This window comes from Suricata suricatta, chromosome 3 (assembly GCF_006229205.1).
Source record: "Suricata suricatta isolate VVHF042 chromosome 3, meerkat_22Aug2017_6uvM2_HiC, whole genome shotgun sequence".
Classification (NCBI taxonomy): domain Eukaryota; kingdom Metazoa; phylum Chordata; class Mammalia; order Carnivora; family Herpestidae; genus Suricata; species Suricata suricatta.
In genome coordinates this window covers 125,731,919-125,741,643 of record NC_043702.1, presented here as the reverse complement: position 1 = coordinate 125,741,643, position 9,725 = coordinate 125,731,919, and the positions used below count along the sequence as shown (strand labels likewise).

General features: G+C 46.3%; 1 long non-coding RNA gene across 2 annotated transcripts; it reads left to right on the top strand.

Moving 5' to 3' along the window:
• The first annotated feature begins 4,170 nt into the window (after positions 1-4,170).
• LOC115286822 lies at positions 4,171-8,830 on the top strand. Of its 2 annotated transcripts, none has more exons than XR_003906294.1 (3): positions 4,171-4,343; positions 8,441-8,599; positions 8,724-8,830. It is a non-coding gene; the product is annotated as an uncharacterized LOC115286822 (long non-coding RNA). The 2 variants fall into 2 exon arrangements; XR_003906293.1 differs by having other exon boundaries at positions 8,720-8,830.
• The last annotated feature ends 895 nt before the right edge of the window (positions 8,831-9,725 follow it).

The following is a 9,725-nucleotide window of genomic DNA, read 5'->3' as shown; positions in this document are numbered from 1 at the left end:
AAGAAATAATAAAGATCAGGGCAGAAATAAACAATATAGAATCCAAAAAGAACAGTAGAGCAAATCAATGAAACCAAGAGTTGGTTCTTTGAAAAAATAAACAAAGTTGATAAACCTCTAGCCAAGCTCCTCAGAAAGAAAAGAGAGAGCACCCAAATAGACAAAATCATGAATGAAAAAGGATCTATTACAACCAATCCCTTAGAAATACAAGCAATCATCAGAGATTACTATGAAAAATTATATGCCAACAAACTGGACAACCTAGAAGAAATGGACAAATTCATAAATGCACATGCACTGCCAAAATTCAAACAGCAAGAGATAGAAAGCATGAATAGACCGATAACCAGTGAAGAAATTGAATCCGTTATCAAAAATCTCCCAACAAATAAGAGCCCAGGGCCAGATGGCTTCAAAGGGGAATTTTTTTTTTTTAAAGAGAGAGAGAAAGTGCCCGTGTGAGCAGGGAAGAGGGCCAGAGGGAGGAAAGGGAGAATCCCAAGCAGGCTCCATGGTTAGTGCAGAGCTCAACACAGTCCATGATCTCACCACACCAGGATCATGACCTGAGCCCAAATCAAGAGCCAGAAGCTCAACCAACTGAGCCACCAGGTGCCCTGGAGCCCACCCTTTCTAGAAGCGGCCTCTTTGGAAAAAGTAGTCATGGGGAAATAAAGCCCATGTATAATTTCATGGCCGTGGGTCTGGGGGTCGTACATAGCAATCAGGGAGGAGAGAGGGCAGAACAGTGAGTCCGTGCAGACCTAGACCATAAGGGCTGCAGGAGGTTAGGAGAGCCGTTCCTCTGATGACAATTCTTTAGGCTTTCAACTAAGACACTCCCCAGCCCCTCCCAGGTGAGTCTGCAGTGAGCACTTTACAGAGGAGTGCACTCAGAGTTCACCACAAGTCAGCTGGGCGCTCCTCTGTAAAAAAAATAAAATAAAATAAAATAAAGTCAGAAAACACGTAGAATGTAGATCTCAAGAAATAATTGAGGTTGTAATAGGCATTGTAGTAGCTTGGACTCTGGAGTTCAATTGACTAGCAACTTCCTTGCAATTTACTAGTTATGTGCCTTGGGGCAAGTTACTTAACTTGGCTTGCATCAGATTTCACTGGAAAGAATAGGTACTGCACCTGCTGTTGAGAAGATTAAATGAGGTAATAGACATGAAAGGTGAAGGACACTACACTTGATCTTAGCCAAAAGGCTGAGAAGCAATGAAAGGTGAAGGACAAAGCACAGAGGTTGGCAAAAAGCAAAGGGTCAGTGAGAGGTGGCCTATTTTTTTTTAGTGAGCTCAGCATACACCCAAGATGGGGCTTGAACTCAAGACCTCAAAATCAAAGGTTGCATGCTCTACCGCCTGAGCCAGCCAGGAGCCCTGAAAGGCCTGGCTCTTGTCATCATCATAAACACCACCAGTTCTTAAGAGTCTCCTGTAATTTTCCATAAATAGATATAATTTGTTATTCATTATGTTCAGTGGATCCTACATTTTGTGCTTTTCTCTTAAAACTTTTGTATATACTTTTTCCATATTTTTAAAGAACTTTCAATTTGTGGTCAAAGGTTTTGTAATATTCCTTTGCACTGATGAGGTTCCACTTACTTAACCTTTCCCCAGTTTGTGAGTACTCTGGCCTTCACTGTTATAAGCAATGTTTCCATAAACATCTGTATAAAAACAGATTTTAATCTATAGACAATAAGTTCTGTAAGGACGCAGGTCTGAATCAAACTGACTCAATGACAGGCTTCCAGTTTCCCCTCTGACCTTGGAGCCTAAGTGTCGGTTTCTCAGAATCATTAGACAATAGAAGGGCACACATTGCCCAAGGCAGGAGGGACCACCCTTGTAACACCCAATCAGGAAAGGCCAGCTAACACCCTTAACATTTCTAAGGGCAGGCCTAGAAGGCTAGTTATGCCCTACGTGAGGGTCCTGGGTTCTGGGTCCACTCTGTAATTGGTTAACACTCTAAATGTTGTGATTGGGTCCCACCAAAAGGAACGAATACTCCAGGCAATGTGAATGGTTAAACCTGCTGTCAATAATATTGTATAATAATAATTGGATCACTGTACCTGTGTCACAATTTCCTGTAACTCCCCCTTCCCAAACTCATAAAAGCCCTACCCAGCCTTTGTTGGGGCTCTCAGCATGGGTCCACTGCACTGGTGAAGTCTGTGAGCCCGAGTTTAGGCCCGGCCAGCCTAAACCCGTAATAAAGCCCTTTGCTTTTATATGCATGACTCGGTCTCCCTGGTGGTCTCTGGTTTTGGGGGATGATATTGAAATCTTGGGCATAACAGTTCCTTGACTCTCCAAGAAGGAGAAACAAAATGCCCTAAAGTGTATACTCATACTTATGTGTGGGTTACTTATTCATGGTCTGTCCTCCAGAGTATTACCACAGACGCTGGTCATAGGAGAAAACTCCTGTCTGCAGAGAGCTTTACTAGCACTGGGTTTTATTATTTTAGGTTGTTTTTTGCTAATAGATGTGAAATGGGAGCTCACAGTTGCTTTTTCTTTCTTCTTCTCCTTCTTTTCAGTGTAATTATTTACTTCCAGAGAGAGAAAGAGACAGAGCGTACAAGTGGGAGAGGGGCAGACAGAGAGGGTGAGAGACAATTCCAAGCAGGCTCCGCACTGTCAGGGCAGAGTCAGATGCAGGACTGGAACCAATGAATTGTGAAGTCACGACCTGAGCTGAAATCAAAAGATGAACACTTAACCATCTTAACCAAGAGATGCTCACCCAGGTGCCCACTTCCTTTTTTTTTTTTAATTACATGTGAGATGGATTATCTTCCTCACTAACTTTATTATGGTATTTGATATTTATTTACATTCTCCAGCCTCAGGTTCAATAGACAATGTAGTTTCATCTCTTGATGATGTGTGTAGGCTTTTTTACATTCTGAATTCAGACTCTGTCATATCTGTGATATGCATTTCCCATTCATTTCTTTCCTATCTGGCTTCTGTTGTTTCTCATGAAGTTTTAACTCTGTGTGGATCTTAACCTGTCATCCTGATTACTGAAAATGTTACAGTTCAAGCAAGGAAGAAATCCACTTCCCTGCACAGGTTAGTAAGGATCAGATTTTTTTTAATATTGTGTCTTGAGTCATCCTAGATTTACAATGCTTTGTGGTATAAATCATGGGTCTCAGTTTCCCTCCCTGTAGCTCCTAGGAGATCACAACATACAATTACATGCTTCCCCATTTGTCCTGTATTTTAAAAATGTTTCTTCTTTAGAGAATCCTTCTAGAATCTGTTATCTCTCAGTGACCTATATACTGTGTTTTAAGCCAGTGCTATATAGCATTTTAATAGTTGTCCTTATGAAGCCAAAAAAGCTTGGAAGGGTAGGTTTCTAGCCACCAGCCCTGTGCTTGGGGACAGTCGAGGCTCTTTAAATGTTCATAGGAGGAATAAACAAACAAAGCTTTCCAAATTATTTTTATTTTTACATATCATGGTTTGCAATAACTTCTATTTAATTTTCTGGAGGTTTCACTGTTCATTTCATAAGCTGGAGAATCGTGGATGACACAGCCTTGTCATTTGGGGGAGGTGTCTCTTTTTTATTATTACAATATAGGAGTGTAGACACATGACATCATGAGAATTGTACACGCTTTTCCCTACTCCCTCCTGCTTCTATTGTTTGGGTCACAAGATCCCAGCTACATTATATTTCTCCTCTTTTCATTCTTTCCTATAGGCTTTCTTGATCTTTAAAGCTTTGCAGTGGTATTTTCTGACCATTTTTCTCTGGGGATTAATTCTTAAAGGGACTCTATACAGAATAAATTCCACACTTAAGAGCTCCGGGGAACTCCCTGCTAATACGTCTTTATTTACTATTTCCATCATTGCTAACTTTCCTGCTATCTTTCATAGAGTGAATCTTCGTATTTTGTTATTTACTTAATCTCGCTGGGTTCTTAATTTTCCAGCTCATTTTATGTCTCACTCATTTGTTGTTCCAGTTGATTTTCGTCTTTCTCTTTAGTCTTAGTTTTTACATGGTATCTATTACATAGCTATAGTGTTGATGTTTGTGCTTATTTTTGTTACTGTTATTGTTATGCCGAGAGACACGGAGACCAACGGACACGACTGAGGCCGAATTCAGGGAGTCGTTATTACCAGCCAGGACGGCACAGAGTTATCCCAGAACTCTAAATGTGCGGCCCCGAGTCCAAGGACTCAGGGCTTTTTACAGCGAGCAAGCAGGCAAGTGGGCAGTGCAGAAGCAGAACTGAGCGGTTACTGCAAAAAGACTACAAAGTGATAAAGAGAGCGGCCCTTATCCTGGTATGTAGGACAACATTTGTTATTTTGAAGGCACGGTTTAGGGTTTGGGGGAGTTTTAAGGGAATAGCCATTATCTCAAGGACAAAGTATGCACACTGTGTCATAAATAACCATTAGCAGGGGACATTAACCCTTGTCTTCTTATTTTTCCTTCCTGGCACCTGAGGATGGTCACATAGCCCTCCAAGTGCGGGGCCCAGGAGGTAAACTCTGAGTCAGGATGGAAGGACTGAGGCTAAGTTCATGTGCAACTGTTATTATTATTAAGCCTTGCATTTTCTTTCATTTCTTTCTCTATTTTCTCTATCACCTGAACCCTGACTTAAGTGGAGATTTGCTTCATTTCCGTCACTATTTGCGTTTCTGCTGGGCTTTTACCACTTTCTTTATTCTTTTCTGCTGCAAAACTGGTGTTAATAAATTTGGGATATTTGAGGAGGGAGGGTAGGAGGGAGGCCACAGGGTCCTTTGGACAACGCTGAAATGTGTGATTGCTTGGCTGAGGACAGCAATCAAAGATCAAAGTCATAGGTGATCCAAAGCAGGGGTGGGGGGTAGAGGGGAAGGTTCATTGACCTAGAGATGCTTGAGAAGAAGAAACCAGAGGAGGATTCCAACAGTAAGTGGCTGGGCAAAGGGGAGACTTGGCCTATCACCAGGTTGGGCAGGGGGTAGAGGGAAGAGCAGATTTGCACACCCTGTGTCTGTGGTTGAAGAAATCGCGGGCATCCAGCAGACCTGCGGGACACACAGGGAGGTAACTGCCTTCACACACACACACACACACACACACACACACACAACAACAACAACAACAACAACAACAAACAAAACCAGGCACAACGCAGACCCTCTCCCTTTCTCCAGGCTGTGAGGTGATGATTGAAACCCACGTTAGCCCCAGTCCCGAAGTCCCACCAAGTGTACCTCCAAGCCGTCTCCTCCCTCCACACCCACCACCTCAGCCTCTGTTTGGACACCAGTCATTTCTCAGCCAGAAGTATTACAAGTTCTCTAATGAGGTCCCTGGTGTCCTTCAGCGTCCCGCCCCAATCCACCTTCCACTCACCTCCAGAGCCATCTTCTTAAAATGCACATTGGATCACATCCCACCCCCGGCTTCAGATTGTTCGCAGGATGCAAGCGCCTTCGTGATAAAGGTCAGCCTCCTTCATAGGGCCCGCCGGTCTCCCCGGCCAGTCCCTGGGTGCTCCTTGCGGGCAGGGAGCGTGTGCAGCTCAGTCGGCTCGCCCAGCACCATGGACCCAGCACCATGTCTGGCACTTACAACAGCTCCCTGAATCTTAGTGGAATAAGTGAATCAGCATGTTCCTGCCGGCCGTGGTGTCACCCCATGTGGGCCCCAGTCCGCATTCTCTCCGAGTACCCCTGCGTTCTGAAGTGCTCTCCCTAACTTCCCTGTGCCTCGCCCATGCCTGACCTCCCCCTCTCCCCTGCCCTGCCTGTCTAGGGGTTGCAGAGCCCATAGGTTGTGTACTGTTCAGAGCCCAGCAGAGCTTTGGAAAGCACCCCCCCACACCTCCTTTGACGGCACCTGCAAAAAGCCTCAGGAGGTCCCACAGAAACAAAGGTCACAGCCATGATAGGAAGCAGTTAATGGCTTCCTGCCCTGCTCCAGGGGGCCCCAGGCCTTCGAGAAGCAGCAAGGGCCAGGGAAGCCACCCTCTCCTCCTCCCACGTCCACTAAAAAGGAAAATGTGAAACGCAAAAGGCTGAAGGGGGCGAGAAGGGGGCGCAGTGTAGGTGGAGGTCAGCGTGGAGGGGCTGGTTCTGCCCTTAATGAGAGAGGCAAGCCCACCAGGGCGGCGGTGGCGAAAGGAAGGCAGCAAGCAGCTGGTAATTTATAGGGAGGCAGGAAAACTGCTGCATTTGACACTCGTAAAGGGAAGATGTCAGTGCAACATCTGTTCCCGACACCGCAGCAACTAATTATTTCTCTGTGCACGGCGGTCGACAGGGTGGGAGAGCCCGGGGCAGGCTGAGTCCTGTCAATAAACCTGAGCTCCATGGGCGAAATAAATCAGTAAACAAATAAATCCACCAAAGCAACCCTGGAACAATGATACCCATGCAACCCTCCCTTACCCTGTGGGAACTTTTGACCTTTGGGCCAGGCGGGACAAGGGAAAGACGGGGACCCCCCCCCACCCTACCCCATTCCTCTCTTTCCTTCGGTGGTCTCAAGCAGCACTAGCCCCCCTTCCCGGACCTCTCCTTCCAGAGCTGTTGAAAATTTCACATCCTGAGAGCTCACATCTTTCTTGTTCTCAGAATCTGTGAGGACGGAAGAACCAAGAACATTTTTTAACAAGATTTTTCCACTCAGTATCTCCCATTGGACTGGATCACCAAAACGTTGCTAACTTTCTTTGGGAATCTCTTTCTAAATTTTCTTAACATGTATTTATTACTGAGAAACAGAAAGCATGAACAAGGGAGGGGCAGAGAGAAGGGGAGACACAGAATCCAAAGCAGGCTCGAGGCTCTGAGCAGTCAGCACAGAACCCCACTCAGGGCTCGAACCCACAAACTGTGAGGTCATGACTTGAACTAAAGTCAGACGCTTAACTGACTGAGCCAACCAGGTGCCCCAGGCATTTCTTTCTTCATCCTTTTTCCTGTTTCGTGGCCTACTCCCTATCTCTGTCCACACCCCTTCCCTCCCCTGGGTCTCCAGCAAAGGGAAACACCTGTCCAACTTCTTCACACAGCCTTATCAGGTTAGGCTATGATAAGTGGTTTGCATACCTCTTTTCCAGCCGGGCAAGGGTTCTTCCCGTAAATGTGGAGCCTAGTGCACACGCCGAGTCCAGTAGAAGTTTGAGGAAGGGAGGGAAAGGAGAAGGAATGATTTGACAGAAGTAAATGAATGTTGATAACATTATGCCCCCCGCCCCCCAGGACTCTATGAAAAAGATCGTGCTTAATTCAAAAATGCTAATTGAGGTAGGGAAATGAAGACCCCATCTGTATCTTTGGAACTTTCCAACCCAGAGGAAGAAGTCACAACCCTAGAAAGACAGAGAGGGAGATGCAGTGACCCCCAGCCTGAAAGGGAACGGGCAGAAACCACCCTTGTTATGCTGGTCACTGTGGAGCGCTCCGGTGGGGGGCAGGGGCGGCTTGCTGGGAGCAGAGGGGGTAGAGCAGGAAAGGTCAACAGGTACAAAGGGCTATGGCTCTCCAGAGTCAGACATTGCTGTGTGCCTGGCCAAGCGCTGTCAACTCTCTGAGACTCAGTTTCTTTGACTGCAGAATGGGGATAGGAGTGACTCCCTCAGAAGGTGAATGCCAACAGGAAAACAGAGCTTCCTCAACTCTGCGTTCAGAAGCTTTTCCAAGGCACACATCTGATTAGGTTGCTTCTGCTGAAAACCCTCCCCTGACCCCCCACAGCACTGAGGGAAAAGGCCAGTGTCGTCCTCATCATTCACAGCCCCTCCCCCCCATGACCTGGACTGCCCAGGTTTCTGGCTTCACCTCACTCCTCACTTTTCCCCCGGGCACACCAATCTCCTTTCAGTGTCTCAAACTTGACTTACTTCTCCACAGGGCTTGCTCGTTTATGTGCTGGAATATTCCGCCCTTCATCTTCACCTAGTTACTTCTACTCAGGCTTCAGATCTTCATGCAAATGTTACTTCCTCAGGAAAGTCTGCCCTCACCTCCCTGACCAGGTTCACTCCTCTTATGATAGAGAAAATTCCAACACGCACACCATCTCACCTCCTCCACCACCAACAACCTGGTTCAAGTGCCCAGGATCGATCCCACTGGCTCCTGCAAAACCCTCCCGCTGACTGCATTCTCACCACTATTGCCTCAGGACCTTTGCACACACTGTTCTCTTGGCCTGGAATGATCTTCCCCTAAATCTCTATGGGATCCTTCTTCAACTCCCCTAGTTTTTACTCAAGACTCATCCCTTCTGAGAATCCCTCCTAGGCCATCTTACCTAAAGTGGCCACCCAGTCTCATTATGACCAGTTTCCCTACCTTATTTTTATCATAGCACATATAAGTACCTGAACTTGTATGTTTAGTTTGAAATTACGTTTATTTGTCTCCTGTGTTAGGACATAAGCTTCATGAGGGCAGGATTTCATTCTGCTCACTGCCATGTCCTCAGCTCCTAGAACGATGCCTGATGCACCAAATGTGTCTTCAGAATACAGTGAACTCTGGACGCCTGGCTGACTCAGTCGGCAGAGCATATGACCCTTGATCTCATGGTGGTGAGTTTGAGCCCCATGCCGGGTGTAGAGTTAACTTAAAAATAAAGTCTTATGGGGAGCCTGGGTGGCTCAGGCAGTTAAGGGTCCAACTTTGTTTTTTAATGTTTATTTCTTTTTGAGAAAGGGTACAGAGGATCCCAAATAGGCACCACGCTGACAGTAGCAAGCCTGATGTGGAGCCTGAACTCACGAACTGCAAGATCATAGCCTGAGCCAAAGCCAGACACTAAACCAACGGAGCCACCCAGGAGCCCCTAGCATCCAACTTTGCTGCAGGCTCAGAGCCTGGAGCCTGCTTCAGATTCTGTGTGTGTCTCTCTCTCTGTCCCTCACCTGCTCGTGTTCTGTCTCTGTCTCTCAAAAATAAAAAATGTTAAAAAAAACTTTTTTAAAGATTCTAAGAATATAAAAATAAAATCCTAATTCAGAGAACTCTTTTTGGTAGAAATATTACCCTGGCTTTTGACTGCTTACTCTCTGCCTGCCCCACGGAAGTAGAAGCTCAGAGTGGAGACCATATTCGTGTTTATTCATCATTGCCTCCCAGGGCTCAATAATCCGCCTGCTGCATAGTACACACTCAATAAACACTTACTGAATAAATGCATGTGTGAGAGACTGACTGCATGGAAGTGGAAAATTATAAAGTAAACACAAACATAAGGTTCCATTACGAAAGTGATGATTGGATTCAGCCGCATCTCCTGATCATCCTTTCTAACATCGAGAAGCAGTGGTGTGGATAATTTAGTCTGCACTCGGCTGGCTCAATTCTCTCTAATGCTTTGCTCAAGGCTTTGGGAGGGGCGGGGGGGGGGGGCAGGCTCCTGGGAACACAGTCTCCCGCCTCTCCTATTCCTCCTGTCCTTTCCACTCAGACACACGAACTCAGCGGTCTGGTCTCCCCACTTGCTTCTAGGACAGTTAACCACTTCCCCGCACTCAGTGCTCGGAATAACCTCACATAAATATTGTTGTTTTCTGCCCTGGCAACACAGTGACATCCCATCCAAACTGCAGGCAGCCTGCACCTTCAAGCCACGACAAAGACTCCTTGAGAACCCCTTCCCCATAGAGAGGCTGAGAAGGTGCCAGAAAAGAGCCGTGGCTGCACACAGGTTCATGG